Source organism: Sturnus vulgaris, chromosome 5 (assembly GCF_052056855.1).
Source record: "Sturnus vulgaris isolate bStuVul1 chromosome 5, bStuVul1.hap1, whole genome shotgun sequence".
In the NCBI taxonomy this organism is placed as follows: Eukaryota; Metazoa; Chordata; class Aves; order Passeriformes; family Sturnidae; genus Sturnus; species Sturnus vulgaris.
The window spans coordinates 61277189-61292822 of NC_142247.1; the positions used below are offsets into that span (position 1 = coordinate 61277189).

At 40.6% G+C, this 15634-nt stretch overlaps 1 non-coding gene across 1 annotated transcript; it reads left to right on the forward strand.

Annotated features, from left to right (window-relative positions):
- Positions 1–10145: 10145 nt before the first annotated feature.
- LOC106848789 (uncharacterized) lies at positions 10146–14928 on the forward strand. Its single transcript, XR_015804198.1, has 4 exons — positions 10146–10415; positions 11569–11773; positions 12608–12796; positions 13670–14928. It is a non-coding gene; the product is annotated as an uncharacterized LOC106848789 (transcript).
- Positions 14929–15634: the final 706 nt, after the last annotated feature.

Sequence of the window (15634 nt, forward strand, 5' to 3'; positions counted from 1 at the left end):
GCTGGTGGCTGGAAGTGTTGCTGAACTCTCTGTACTTTAGATAAGATTTAATAAACAACCAAGCCTGAACACAAGAAAATTTGTCTCCTTCGTGTATTTTAATCCTGGCTCTGAGTGAAGACAGAAAAACTTCAGACAAGCCACTACTAATTAAGTGGTGCAAATACCACCCCGTTACAGCCATTAAACCCTCTCACTTGGGTGTTTGCAAAAAGAGGATAAAAAGAAAGCTACCAAGTAATCATAGACTGTGAGTGCAAGAAGAAGAGTGCCATCAGTGTGATGTAGGGAATTTTCAATTTATATTGTCCATGTATGTCAGTAACCTCTGGCAGTGCTCAAAACTGGGAGAAAGATATCTAAAAGTATGGAAGGTTTTGTCTTAGCCTTAAATGAGATGTGACACACAGGATTTGGTTTTTTGCTATTCCATTTGTTATTTTTAATTTCTAGCAACTTAATGAAAAAAGTCCAATGTATCTTACAGATGGTTTTGTCAAAACTTTCAGGGCCTAAATTCTGCCTTCCATTAACAATATGCATTTTAATCAGGTGCTTGAATTGCATATCTTAATGTAGATTATATGCACACACATTATGTGCCAAGCCTATATATACCTGTTTGAAGAAGATCCTAAAAAGCCCACACCGTCTGTTTTGGATGTTAACGGGAAAGCATGGAGAAGGCAGAAGTTTTAGGTGCTATGCATAGCCAAGAATTGGTGCATGCTCAGTGCAGAAGGGATGAAGGGAGGAAATACAAATGGATTTATGGCTTTACAGAACCTGCCAAGCTGGGACAGCCTTGCAGTGTGCTGCCTGTGCCCCTCAGAGCTTGTTGCAGCTTTATGTACTGAAATGCTGCCTGGGGCTGACAGACTACCAGCAGGAATGATTAAACCAACTACTGGAAAAATCCCCAGGAAGCTGTCAAAACACAGCATTTCCAGTGCTGAAACACGAGCTGTGTTAGTGCCTGGAGCCGGCTCCTGGGTTTGCTGGAGTGGAGTTTCCCGGTCACACCCAGAGCACAGCAGCCTGTGACAATGAGGAGAGGTGGCAGCATGTCACTGCGGGTGCCTCCCACAGCACTGGGCACAGGTGAGGCACATCCCACAGCTGGGCACTACTGACAGGCACCTGCTTGCTGAAGGACACATTGCAATGGCACCAGCTTGTGTAAACCACCCCAGAGTAACCACATAATTAAGAAACATAGATCTTCCTTCTAAGCTTTCTGTTCTTCAAAATTTTCTCTGAGTAAAGGGCTCATTTACAAGTATGATGAATGGCTCATGAAATGGCTTGTACAGCAGGATGCTTACAATAAAATGAATTTGGAGCATAAAAGGCACCATTATTATTATTCTTGTGCCTGGCTGGCTTCTTGCCAGCCTCCTGCTGCCTTCTATCTCCCATCACAGGAGGCTGGAAAAATTCCCTCAGGATTGATTAACATGAGAGAGACCTGTGAAAAATGGAGGTGGTATGAGGGAGGGAGGTGATGGCTGAGGGGAGAAACCAGGCTTGCAAGCACTGACACAAGAAGTTAAGTGCCTGGAGAGGTGGGAGAGTGATGAGAGTCTGCAAGAAGGAATGAGAAGGAAATCCCAGACAACTTCTCTCTCTGTGAGTGTTCCAGTCCTCCCACAAAAATGCTGCTTTGATAGGAGAAAAATTCAAGAGTGGCAAGGGGAGCCACCTGCCCTCAAGTGCTGTCAGTCAGCAAATTGGTAAGGCAGTCCAGGGCAGGAACTGGACACGTAGACATGGTCCCAAATAATTCCCAGGCAAATTTCAGGAGTGACAGTGGTCCAGAGATGGTTACAACCAGGACACAAAGCCACCATGGTCTGGAGGCTGAGGCTTTATGAGCAGAAAGTTACATAACACCATGGCAGCTGGCTCAGAGTTCAGGAAGGCCCCTGGCCACATTTCAGTTTCTGCAGCTGAAACATCTTAGGAAATGAAGGTTTTCTGCTGCATTTTATACTACATTTCACTCTGCATTCTTACTGCCACATGCCACAATAATAAGGTCTAGAAAGATAAGAAAACTTGTTTAAAAATTAAACTGGGAAAAGTCTTAAAGCAACTCTTACACATGATTTCTAAATTCTTTCTGTGAGGCTATGAGCTTTTTACAGCCCAAGTAGTTGAAAATCTGGGCTTGTCAGGTCACATAAAGGAGACTTTTTCTTTTGTGTTCCCTGTGATATTGCTTTCCTAGGATAATTTGCCAACATTGCAATATCTTTTTTCTCAAATGGTATCCTCCTTTGCTCAGTTTTCCTGCCAGAAGTCATGTTCCTGTTGAAGCCTGCAGTGTGACTGGCAGGTACCAGTAAATAATGGTGGCTCAATTTATTCCCTGACTGAAGCAGCAAGAAAAGGCCAGGATCACTGTGTGCCTGCTTGATTTGTTTCTGCTAAGTGTGAGGCAGTCTTGAGGAAAGATGTTAAACATGCAGCTGCCAAATTGCAGTGCCAAGACTACAGTTTGCTTTTCCTACGTAAAGATGATCATGGCCAAACTCTTGGCTTGCACCAGAAGAGAGGTCACCCTTGCATTTGAAGGACTATGAACTTTTAGACTAAGGATTTATGAACTGAGTAGCATTTGCATTTGATGACATTAAGAAAGCCTTCTTCATTTATATAGGCTGCTTGAGACTTGTTTAGTTTGTGTTTCATTTTCTATAGAATTTAGTCAAGTCATAAAATAACTGAATTAACTACAAAGCAAGTTTGTAGTTTCACTTTTCACTTCTCATGTCTCATACTTCTCAGCGTTTGCACTTTAAATCTGTACATATTTTTGCAATTTATGACCTAAAATATGTCATCTACCCAGTGCATTTCATTGCTTTCAGTTTCTTAACAGACTCAGTAACAATAACTATTGTGTCTCATTTGGCAGACAAATATTACCTGTTTGACCATCTGCATTCATGTATAGTTATTCCACCCAACTCCACAGACTTCCTTTCTCACCATTTAGAATAAGAAATACTTGTACTGTTAAATAGATTAATTTTTATTTTGTAGCTTGATATCCACGACCTGGATTTTAGTTATAAACTTGTCATTTGCCAGGGGTCATTATCCACTGATTGCATAAGCTATTGTTACCAGGATAAATTTCTAATTCATCTGAAAATCAGAATTAATCATTTGCCCAGCTCTACAAATAAGGTTAGCCAACATCTCCTGTCCCTAAGTTCAATAAGTTTGCTGCCAAACTATCGTCTGAGTTTTAGCTGCCTTGATCTGTTTTATAATCAGAAATATCTCATTTCAGATTCAAATTACAACACTAACTCAAGTGTGTTGGCAAGTCTTTTAAAGACTCGGTATTCTGAATATGTGCATAGATGCTAAAGTAGCAAGAACCGAAATAATTACTATTTATATCCTTCCATTGTTTTCTCCAAAAACAGTACTTTAGACTTAGATAGTGTTTTCAAAATGATTAAGCTGACTCCTAGAATGTTTTTCCTAAAATGTTTTTGTTTTTTCAAGTCCAATAATGCCTCACGACTATTTCCATCTGGTAGTAATAGTCCTGTTTATTCTGGAACATCTTGGTTTACATTATGCCTCTGTGTAACAAAATCTATTGAAATCATGCAAAACACCAATCTCTCTGCCAAAGTCAATAAAATTACTACTTGTTGAAGAAAACAGTAAACAACAGAACTTCATAATGATGTCATTAGCACATACTTTGTCAACAGGGGAAATCTGGAACCTTCAAGAAAAATAAAGAAGAAAAAAAGTAATGCATTCAGATCAGCTTTATAATTAATTATACATAAACTTCTAATGAGATTTGGTTTAAAATGCAAACAATTTTATAGCAGCATTAGCTGCACAGCAGCACAGCAGCAGTAGTTCAGCAAATAGAGTGGAAGCTGTGTTTTATCCATCCATCAAATAAATGGGCACATTTTAGAGCTTCTTTAGTGCTGAGAGTCTGTGCTACAGCAGGCCCTGAGCTGATCTTGAGTCCAGTTCAGGGGTCCAATTTGATACAATTGGGAGCTCCAAAGGCCTTTTTTATTCCTGCCCTGCATTTTCGGCTGGGACAGAATTCTACTCTTTGTGTTCAGACGCTCCTGGGATGTTCCCTCAAAACACCTCCTGCTTTGTCCATGCACAAGCTTTTTTTGCATCCATTTGGTACAAAAAAGTACTATTTATGGGTTTATTTCTTGTTCTGATCAGTTCAAATATGTGACAGTATCACCTTCTGCAGAAAAGAGTACAGCCATGGGTGGAGTAGCTTTATTTAGCTGTCAGTGTCAACCAAGCAACACATAAAACACAAAACCCAGGGGTAGGCTGAAGCATGAGGGGCAGATGTTGCCTAAAGTGGCATGATATGGTCAAAACTTAATTTATTAGATTAGTTTTCAGAGATTACTGCCAAGAAGGAAAGAGAAGCAAAAGGGGGAGAGCTTTTCTGATTTCTAGATTCATCAAAAAGTAAGTTAATTGTGCACTACAGAGTTGTGCTTTGCTGTAAGGTACAGATCACGTGCAGTACTAAATTCAGTGAGACCAGCATATATTCAGAGATGCTACTGATGATCCACACTGAACTTTAGTGATCTGGCTGCAGCAGAGAATGTTTTCTACCCCCTTTCCACCATGTGGAAATCAGCATCCTTGGAATTCTTATTGGATTCCCTTCACCCAGGAATTTCTGTGGGGTTTCAGAGATGACAAACATGAACTAGTAATAATTTATTAAATTAATGAAGAGCTCCTTATCCTGGAAATGGGCCATTTCCACCGTGTGCACTGTCCCAGTGCACCACTAGATGGTAGAACAGGATTCCACACAGCCCTGCAGTCGACCTGCATGCACAGACAAACCCTTCCAAAACTCAGCTGAGTCAACCCTGCCTGAAGATTCACAGCTCTACAATACAACTTAGAATTTTTATTCCATCTGCATGCATCATATCCTTTGTCCTTTATAGCTAATTGATATTTTCTAGAACTCTGTCTTCAGCGATGGTTCTCCAAGGAGTGCTTAGAGAACCAGGCACACACCAGGGTATTGCACAGGGGAGGGCCCGTGGTACCCAACTAACACCTGTAGAGTGATAAGCTGTGGAAATTAAGTCCCAGGATTCGTCTGTAAACTGTGATCCCATGCTAAATCGCATTGCCCGGGAGGCAAGAGCAGCTATAAGAAACTTCTGCTCAGAACCATCTTCCAGACGAGTCACTGCCCCTCTGGGCAGGGCTGTGTTCCCTCCTGCCCTTTGGAAATGTGCACAGAAATGTGGGGAGTAGGGGACACGACCACCTGCTCTTCTGTGGCTTCTACGGGTATCGAGGAGAATAACAAGAATTTTTCCACATGCAGTGGTAGAAAATTCAAATTCAAGGCAGCAAGGATACCAGTAATAGTTCAGAAATAACTAAGCTGCTATGAGTAAATGAGAAAGAGGCAGTGTAAAATGATTCGATTTTTTTTTTTTTAATGATACAATATATTGTAAATCTAACTTGTATTAGCCACAGAACTTAAAACCCGCTTGGACATGAAAGATGACTGGCACATGTGGTGAAATATGTCCCAAGGACTTCCAGCATAGACCAAACACATTAAATAGTGATTTCCGAAGTCTTGGAGAAAAGGCAGAGGTGTGCTACAGAAGTCAGGCAAAAGGAACAATCTAACTTAATGTTGTTATGAGAGAGCTAAAGAGAAATAAACTGAATAATAAATATACTTACATGTCTAAAGAGGAAAGATTTAAAGCATCAGAGTGCACAAGCAAATAGAATCATGCAGATACTTGAAAACATACAGACAAACAAAATGCAGATCATTACATGATAAGGAACTATCTGCACACAGTTTTGTTGCAGGTAAGCTTTATTTACTACGGGAGAAATAAAAGCACTTTCTTCACCTGGTGTTTCCAGCCCTGCTGAATAGACAGTGCTTTGGACAGAGCAGTCCTAAGCAATGGTTCCTCTCCTGACAGATAAGTATTAACTTAATCACCCACTCTTGCTTTATCTGCAAACACAGAGCTCTGGACTTCCCTGAATTAATCCTTGTTTGGACTGAATAGGGGATTGGATGGGCAAAGAACACCACGAACCATCAAGGGTTTTTTCCACTGCCATCACAAAGAACAATATTGCAAATATTCTGAACTCCCTATAAAACAACTTTCAGTGTATATCTTCTGTTGGAAGTTATTTTCAGAATCTCATGCTTTATGCTCAATATTAATTATATTCTTTGATTACATGCAGGATCCTTTTGGTAAAACCATCTCTTAGTCTAAATCTCTGCCTTCCCTGGTCTACTCCCTTGTGCAGTTCAAGCCAGCAGTAATACCTGTTAGTTACTCTTCATTTTGCTAAGCCACCCAAGTTCTTTCAGTCTTAGAAAATGAGCTCTCTGTGACTCTTAATAATCTAGGTAGTTTGAATTAATCTTCCACAGGCACAGACTGTTGCACAATGCTTCAGGGCAAGCCCCCTCTCTCCTCACTCGGGAGCACAAGCACTTTGCTCTCTCTGTTGCACACACATCTCTGGGACAGCCAGGAATCCCACTGGTCTCCACCACAGCTTTGTCAGACACCATGAAACCAGATATATAGATGCCACAAGTTTTGTCCTTTTTTTCACCTCCAAAGAGTGGGACTCGGTATACTGACAAATAATTTTTTCACACTAATAATATTGATTTTCAGTTAAAGCGCAGTCAGGTATGTGCTTTCTAATCAAATCAGTGAATACATGAGTTTTATATCCTTCTAGAGTCATCAAATACCAGGCCAAATACCTCACAGAACCTGAAACTACGTTACAGTATCAAATATTATCAGCCCAGTCTTTTGATCAGCTTAAGCATCGTCTAATCAGCAAAAACTGACTCCCAAATGACCGTGCAGCTTGACATTAACTGTATTGTTCTAATTTAATTCTCTGTCAAGAGGGTTCTGCATCAGTCACCCTATCTCTTTTCTTAGGATTAGAGATAAATGGATAGGCCTGTACTGCCATAGCAGTCAGACACCTGGATCTCAGTGTTTCAGAGATGTCCAGCAATCATTGTCCATTTTAAGAGAACTCTTTTATCAGCCCTGTCCAAACTGGGGTTGCTGGGTATTGACAACTGATACAGAAGCTTTAGCAGATGTGACCCAGCACTCCCCTGAGCCCTACTGGAGTGGAAAGGATTTATTACATTATTAGCATATTAATACTGTCCTGCTTTTTCCCAAATACAGAATGCAATGCTGGCTGTTCCTGCTTAATCTTCCCCACCACACACAACTTTTGTTTGTTTGTTTGTTTTTGGTTTGTGTTTTGATTGGTTTTGTTTTGTTTGGGGGGTTTTTTTGGTAGTGAATATTTTCAGTGCTCCTTAAAAAGATTTGATCCAGAATTGGTTTCAGGTTATGAAATTAGCCATTTGGAAGGACCACCTGTATTTAAAATCTTTGGTAACACTTTGGAATTAAATCCACAGGCAGAAATGCTTCAAAATACTTTTAAACTCAGGAGAAAGACAAGTTATATGGAGTGAAAAATTAAGAGCCTTTTCCAATTTTGAATTAATGAGCCCACAGCTAGAACACTGTATATAGTTCAGAGTACATCCATACTGGACATTTGACATGTGAGAAGGCTAGAGAAAGAAAAAGCATAGAAATCAAGACTGAGAGCCTTTTTGAAAAATGCTTTAAATAATGAAATAGTTTTAATTCACTGACAAGTGGAAAAGCAGAGTAATCAAACCAATGTCTATATGTATTTTTAGGGAGATGCATTGCTTATAAGGTTTAAGGAGAATATGCAGAACTGAAGGAAGACAGAAAAAATTACAGAGGCATATTGGATGAGAGGACAGGGAGTTACCTGGTTCATTTAGGCTGAACTAAGATATTATATACCACTTAGATATACAGATTTTCTTTGGCATGGAAGATGTAAAGAAGATGAGCAAATAGACATTTCACCTTGGTCTGTCCCTGGTTTTATTATCGTATTTTACTCCTTAAAGGCACTGGCTTTCTAGGCAGCAAAGCTAACCAAGGTGGCTTGAACCCTCAGCACTGCTTGTCTGGATCACTGTGGATTTTCTGTGAGATTTATGTACTGTTTAACAAAGCAGCAAAAGAAAGGAAAGAGCCATCCTTTTCACAGCTTTGGCTTGGACCCCCTCCACGATCTGTAGCAGCAGGCAGATGTCAGCACCTCTCTTGGTCATTGCACAGAAAGTTGGGGTCACAACTTCTCTTTGTGTTGTGTGAGTGTGGCAGACCCTGCAGCCACTCAGGCAGTTTGCAGCAGTGCAGCCCTAGGCCAGCTGAACGCTGGCTTTGTTCCATTCTCACAGGTAGACCCCAGCCTGGGAGCTTCCTCCTGTATTCCCACCCTTGGCTGGCCTCCCATGACTTACAGCAAGAACATCTGTTACACAGCAAACTCAGTCAAGCCTCCAGCCTCCACAGCCCTGAGAAGTCCTTCCTTACCTGTCAGCATCAGGTACATAGAGCCCCTCAACTTGTCAGCCCCAGGACTGGAGAGCTGCAACCCCCTCAGCATTTCCATCTGAGCCAAGGGAGAGTTGATCCTGGCAGTGCTGGGGCTGAGACCCTCACACATACCACTCACCACAGCTGAGCACACATCTGCTGCCCTGTGGAGGCTCTGGCTCCCTTTGGCTCAAGCTGCTGCACCCTCTAACTACACCCAGGAGCTGGACTCAAAGCCACCTCTTCCATTGGCATTTCCTCAGCACCTCCTGCAAGGCTGCCTGGCAGCACTAACAGCGCTCAGCTGGGACCCAGGACCTTTGGCCAGGATCTGCTTGCAGATCTTGCTATAAGCTGCCAGATCAGCTGGATGCTAGAAGCAGCCACAGCCTCTCATAGCCAAGAGCAGCACCAGACACCCTCAAAGGCAATCCCAGAGGAAGCTCCTACAGGATCCTGAATCAGAGCCAGGAAACTGTGGCAGTGAGTGTTGTGTGTGTACCTTGGCTACCCATGGTCTCTGGCCAGGGAAGAGGGAAGCCCCTCTGACAGTCCTCAAACCTTCTTCAGCATGAGTTTTAGCTCTTAGCTGTTACTGATGATGATCGACATATCAGCTACAAAGTGCAGTCACAGAAAACAATTAAAGCTTAAATAGTCAAAGGTAGTAAATGAGATTTTAGCAAGCATGTAGATTGACAGGTGCCTGTGCCTTGTTTGCCATCAAATCATCAAGCTCAAGGTACAGCACGTGATTGTCCAAAGTGTGCTGGGTGGGAAGAGAGGAAGAGGAAGGGGGAGAGGAAGAAGCCAGTGCTGTTCCTCCTTGTGATAGCCACTGCATCATTTCCCCAGCCAAGGCCTGGGGCTGAAGAGCCCCAGCTGAGTATCTGTGGGTGGGTCCATCCCCATCTCCAGGTGAGGGGTGTGGCAAGAGGTGCCCTTATAGTGAGGTGCTGGGGATGCTGCAGCAGTTGGCTGGTGCTGGTCCTGGTTCCTGCTGGCTGCTTTGGGCTCTCAGTGATGGTGAGCTTGAGGATGGACTTCAGCGTGCTCCTGGAGTCTCTGGGCTTTGTTAAAGTCCTTGAATGGGTGAGTGGAGCTGGGGGGGACTGTTTCCTCTGCTGCCCCAGGCCTGGCTTTGCTCCTGTGCCTGGGCTGGGTGCCCTGGAGAGATGTGACCACTGGGCTGACAGACCCTGCCCCAGGTTGCTGGGGCTCTGTGTCCAACGCTGAGCTGCTCCTCAGCCACACCCTTGGACTGCAGATACAGAGACTGTTAATTAGAATGTGTTACATCAGCTTGTGCTGCTGTGTGTTCTGATGGTTGGGGATTTAGGGTCTGGATAGTGAAAATAAGAGCTATTTAGAGAGTCAAATTGATGTGTGATATTCTGAGCATGTACTTTCTAGTTATTTGAATTTATAGTTGTGGATATGCAGGACTTGTAAAAATATTTCCTTTATCAACTGCAAGAAATAATATGCTGGCTGTTAGCATACAAAAAAACCAACAAAATACAAACACAAAAATTTTCTGTGCAATTGAAAATAAAATAAACAGAAAGCACTTTTAAATGGGCCTTGGTTAGCAGTGTTACTTATGCTTTTGGGTTTTAGAAACTTAGCATTTTCTTCTTCACATCACTTCATACTTCACCTTTGCTAATTTTGTTGCTATTTCTTGTCTTCAGCTATTTCTGCTAAAAGTTGAGCTTGCTTCCTTTGAGCTCCAGTGGTGTGCATTAATGTATCTATGTTCCAATGCCTATAGGTTCTTGCCATCTTTGCTTTTGCCACATGTGGAGGCTTTCATGGTGAAACTGCTCTTCTAGTTTCCTGCAAAGGTGTGGTGAACACAACAATTACAGCTGCTTTTGCTTATCCATTCAGGTGAGCTCTTCAGTTATTACTTGGTAATTACTTCTTGTTTCCCTTTTCCCTCTCTGCCTCCTTATGAACATGTGCTTACTGTATAAATGAAGATGTGAGACTTTGGCTTGCTCTGTAGCAGCAATAAAAAAATATTTAGTTGCCATCATTCAAAGCACTCTATTTTTTAGTGCCCTATAGAAAGAAGTAGTTAGAAATGGCAGTAGGCTGTTATGCTCTGTATGACTCTGTCTTAAACTCTAATCTAGCAGTGCATGAATGCTACAGAAAGTAATTAGAAACCCAAAAAACACAATCCATTTTAACAGCCTAATTATTCATCAATCTGTAAGCTACTTTGCAGGTCCAGATAACATTATTTTGAATGTGCCATTATCCTATTTTTGTTAAAAGACCAAATGGAAATTTTTCTTCAGTTTATTCCTGCGTTATCTTGATGAGGATGCTGGGCACAAAAAGCCTAACTATTTCAGGGTCATTGCAGTGCTCTTGTAGAGACAAGTTTCTTTCCTGGAGCAGGAGGAACTCTTCCTCTTTCCTCTTGCAGCTGCACAGCTATGATGAGTGCAGGGTTGGTGTTGCATATGTGTTCAATTAACATAATAACATAAATAAACATAGAAATGGATTCAGTGGACAGCCAGTAAAAACCACTACAATGGTATAGAATTTTTTCACAAAAGCCAGCATGGTAACAGCATTTAGAGGGGAGAGTGGGGATCTGAAATAATTCCATGCTTGTCAGAGTGGTCAATGCTAGTCACAAAGCTTTTTTTATTCAGCTTCAGTGCTTGTGGTTTTTGTAGCTATAATGCTTTTTAAGGCCTGATCACCGTGTTTAACTACCAGTCTCTCAAGTAATGTTGCGAAGTCTGCTTCCAAATTGGGAATATTTTGTTCAACTGCTCTAAAAATGAGATTTGGGTTCTTCTCCCGAAGGTGCTATTGTCTATCTTAGTGTAGGATTGGGTACAATCTTCAGACATCTTGACAAACCTTTGTGTTACAAAACTGATTATTCCCATATCTATAGTATTTCAGAGTAAATATACAATCAGAATGCTGAAGTGCTGTTGCTGTGAAGCATGAAGTATAATTATACAGTGTGAGTTTCATATAACTAACTCTAACTACATGGATATCATCTCCACAGGTTGGATACAGCTGTATTTAGTGCACCAGACCCAAAAGGCTGTGGTGGTACTTGGAATGATGTCTACCTCATGGGCAACTTCTCCTCTTCTGCACAGTTCTTTGTTACTCTGGCAGCATTGGTGTTCCTCTACTGTGTTACTGCCCTTGTGGTATATATTGGATATAACCACGTGTATAGGCAAAATAACAAGCTTCCACTAACTGTAAGTCATACTAAGGTATTTTAATGCTTTGACTTTGAAGCTACAAAGAGATGAGAAATACTGTTAATACAAGAAAAATTGGTGAATATCCAGTAGTTACAAAAAATAAATGGAGTGTGAACACAAGTATCTCAGACTGGTCCCTACAGCACTCAAGCAGAAAAGGGTCCCAAAGCCCTTGGCCATCCATGGCATCACAACTTATGCAGTTATTGAAGCAGTGGAATAAAGGTTTACTTTTTCAGGTGAACAGTAGCTTCACTATAACTTTTCTTTTGTATCATGCATTTGAGTATGCATGAGTATTGAGTACTGTTCCATAGGTGGGGTCTCCTCTGTTAATCTGAAAATTTTCTCTATATAGAGCACCTACTGCAATTGGAAGAGGGAAATATTTACTTTGTGAATTTTAGTCACCTTCAGTATTAAAGCTCTGAATGAGTAATTTCAAAACATGCTTGAAAATAGACTTAGTGATCTTTCAAGCCAAACTTTAGCCTATCAACCATCCAGATTTAAGTCCTCTGCCCTTCTCCCATCACACTCACTTTACTTAACCTTGGCTTAAATCCTTATGAAATAGGTGCTAGCATCTGATTTTTAGAAACAGATTTCTTAGGTTAAGATTGTCTTTTGCATCTATCAAGCACATAGCTTTGTAGCTGGTTATCAACACTGAGCTGGGACTATAACATTGTTAATGACTAAACTTGTTTGTGATCATTAGCACAGATGTTGTTATCTTGGTGATATAATTGATACTGTCTCTGCCTTGTTCTCATGCATATTCCTGCTTTTTTTTTTAACCTCTTAATGAGTATTTCTCTTATGTAGGACTTGGCAATCAGTGTCTTGATAGCCTTTCTGTGGCTGGTCAGTACTTTTGTTTGGGCAAAGGCTCTTGCTGACATCAAGGTGTCCACAGGAGCCAGCATTATTCCAGGAATTGAATCTTGCAAAGCACCAGGAACAACTTGCCATTTTCTTTCTGTGACCAGCATGGGAACTCTGAATGTGTCTGTGGTATGTATGCCTTCCACCATACGGGTACAATAAATATGCTGGAAAACAGCAAATGGTACCTGAGAGTGTTGTTCTACTGATTGCATGTATTGCTCTGTGTTGAGATTTCTTTATGGGTTATTTGCCATTCAGGTCCATTAATACTGTGGTGAAACACTGAGCAAGTAGTTTCTTGGAGGAAACAAGCTTTCTTCTAAAGAAAATAGAAACAATGTGCAGGATCTGCCTCTAAAGCTGTTATATGCAGCATTTCCAGATGCATTTGAGTGTCTATTTATGCCTTTAGCCAAGAGCAACTCAAAATATCTTACTGAGCCACCAAGTGGTTTGATGACTGATATAAATAAGGAGGAAATGCTGTGCTGGTGCTGAACCTAGATTTTTACTCAACTGTGAGCACTTTTGCACATCAGATTGAGGTCCCTTGTAACATAATGGTATGAAGCTCGTGTTCATAAAAAGAACACTTCATAGCAGAGCAAATTAGGCTTATTGTATGATCTTCTTTTTGAATCCTGCTTTTCAAAACTCAGGCTGTTATTCATTGGCCCAACAATAATTCATCATTTGGTCTGAGAGTGCATATGCAGAGGTGCTCAGTGACTTGACTGAAAAAAATTTCTTTAATTCTGTGCAAAGTATAGAGTAAATTTGACTATCTGGTCCACAAAGAACTATGCTAAATAGCTTATTACTCTGAAGAGTATGGAAATGTTTTGCCCAAATGAAAGGGGTGCCAAAGATAGTGCTTGTTTCTGGTTTGCCTTGAAGAGACTTTCTGGCTTTTTAAAAAAAAAGAAAAGCAAAACCCAGTCAAACACAACAAATTTAATATTACCTCCCCCCTCCCCCTTTTTTTTCTTTATCCTACAGGTGTTTGGCTTCCTTAATATGATTTTATGGGCAGGAAACGTTTGGCTTTTATACAAGGACACCAACTTGCACAACCAATGGAACAGACTTTCTGAAAGCCCAACTGAAGGGGTATAAAATCAAGTTGATATTTTGAAGTGCTTCTGCTTTCACATCACACTACCAATAGCATGGAGCCATTAGGATTCATTTCAATAATAACTGATAATTACCAATATATAATACAAATAATACAAACTTCTATTCTGTACTATGGTTTGACATAAGGTCTTGGGTGCTCCAACTGAAGAGTTTGATTATCATAAAATATTGTCTTTCAAGGCTGTGCAGTGTTATATTGCAGTTTTTGAAGGGCAAAATGAAGACGTTATCTGGATGCTGTCCCTTTCTGGTTCTTAAATTAGCCTTATAGGAGGGACGGCTGAGAAGCAACTGTATCTGGGTAATTGCTGCATTATGCTTAGTTCTGACAAGTCTTCTCTGAAAAATGAAAAGTAAATTCTCCCAGGGCAGGTGAAAATGTAGTTTTGTTTCTTCCTTTCACTGATAACTTGAAAAAGTCACCTGAGTAGAATTCATAGCTCTGTTCAAGTTGCAGCCAAGATGTGTAGGTTTCCAGATATTCCTTTCAGATTATTATATCAGATCTGCTGCTGGACCTGTCAGGAAGGACATTACTTCTATGTTTAATATGTTGTTACTGCTTAATGGCTTGGGACAATCTCTGAATGAGGAAATCTGTTGAATGAGTTCATAGCTTCTAGTCTCACTAATATGAGAGTTTGTATATGGGTGTAATAGATTATTTGAATGCTTGAAGGAGATGGGGGAGGGAAGAAAAAACGAAGTATGGCCCAAAACACTTACAAATTGAAGAAACACCTACAAACTGTAGAAATTGAAGTTGATATATTCTGCCACTGCTTAGGTTTCTGTCTATTACTTTTGAGGTGCATGAACAGTTTGTGTGAAAGGGTCTAAGTGGAGATGTCTGAATATGACAAATTCTTCATTAATGTTGATCAGCTCATTCATTGGGAACAATATTTGGATCTTCTCATGTGAACGTCTTTATTAAGGTGTCCGACTCTCTGGGAACTGCCCCGGACAAATATTCTGACAAATCCAATACAAAAGCTGTTCAGGTTTTTTTGGCTTGTTTGAACTGTTTGTGATGAAAATAGACATAAGTGTGTATATAATGCAAATTGTAATTGTTCAGTGTGGCAGAGCTATTGACCTTCTGATAGTAAACTGTGATCTCAGAGTATATTAAAGTTAGTGTGACTGCTGCTGAAAGAGTGTGCCTTGGGTCCTTACTGCTGGAGTGGGTGCAAATGCATTGGCTTTGTAGCTTCTGGGGCATGGCTTTAGCTATGACTGCATGTGAAGGAGGAGTTACCTATGCTACAGGAGGGGCTCTTACACTGGGGCTCTGTGGGTTTGGTTTTTTTTGTAAAGAGGACTAAGTATCACTCCTGCAGGCTACTGTTCTTTCTGTCAGTTCAGTGTAGGGGCTTTTATTACTTACAATTATCAAGATTTCATTTGAGGTAATAAGTGTAATTTTCACTTGTTTGCATCACTGAGCAGGTTTATTTATTTAAAAATATGTATTTCATCCTAAAATCTAAAACTTCTATTTTCATATTGTCTAAGAATATGGTAATTATACATTAGTTAGGTTTTTCAATCTTTGGGATTTAAGGTTACATATGATATGGCTAAAATATATTTTAACCTCTAATATTTTCGACAGAACTATGTTCCTGTCTATTTCTTATGTTCTTATCTACTTTGTCACAAACAGCCCTGTTAGTCATTGGCATGGCCTGGTTATAAAATTGTAATAGTAGTATTTTTTTTTTTTTGCACACATGACAGTAGTAATGGGTTAGATCAGTATAGGCATTATTGATGGCTGAGGTCTAGCCAACAAGTGAAACAGAGTTGGGAAGCTTAGCA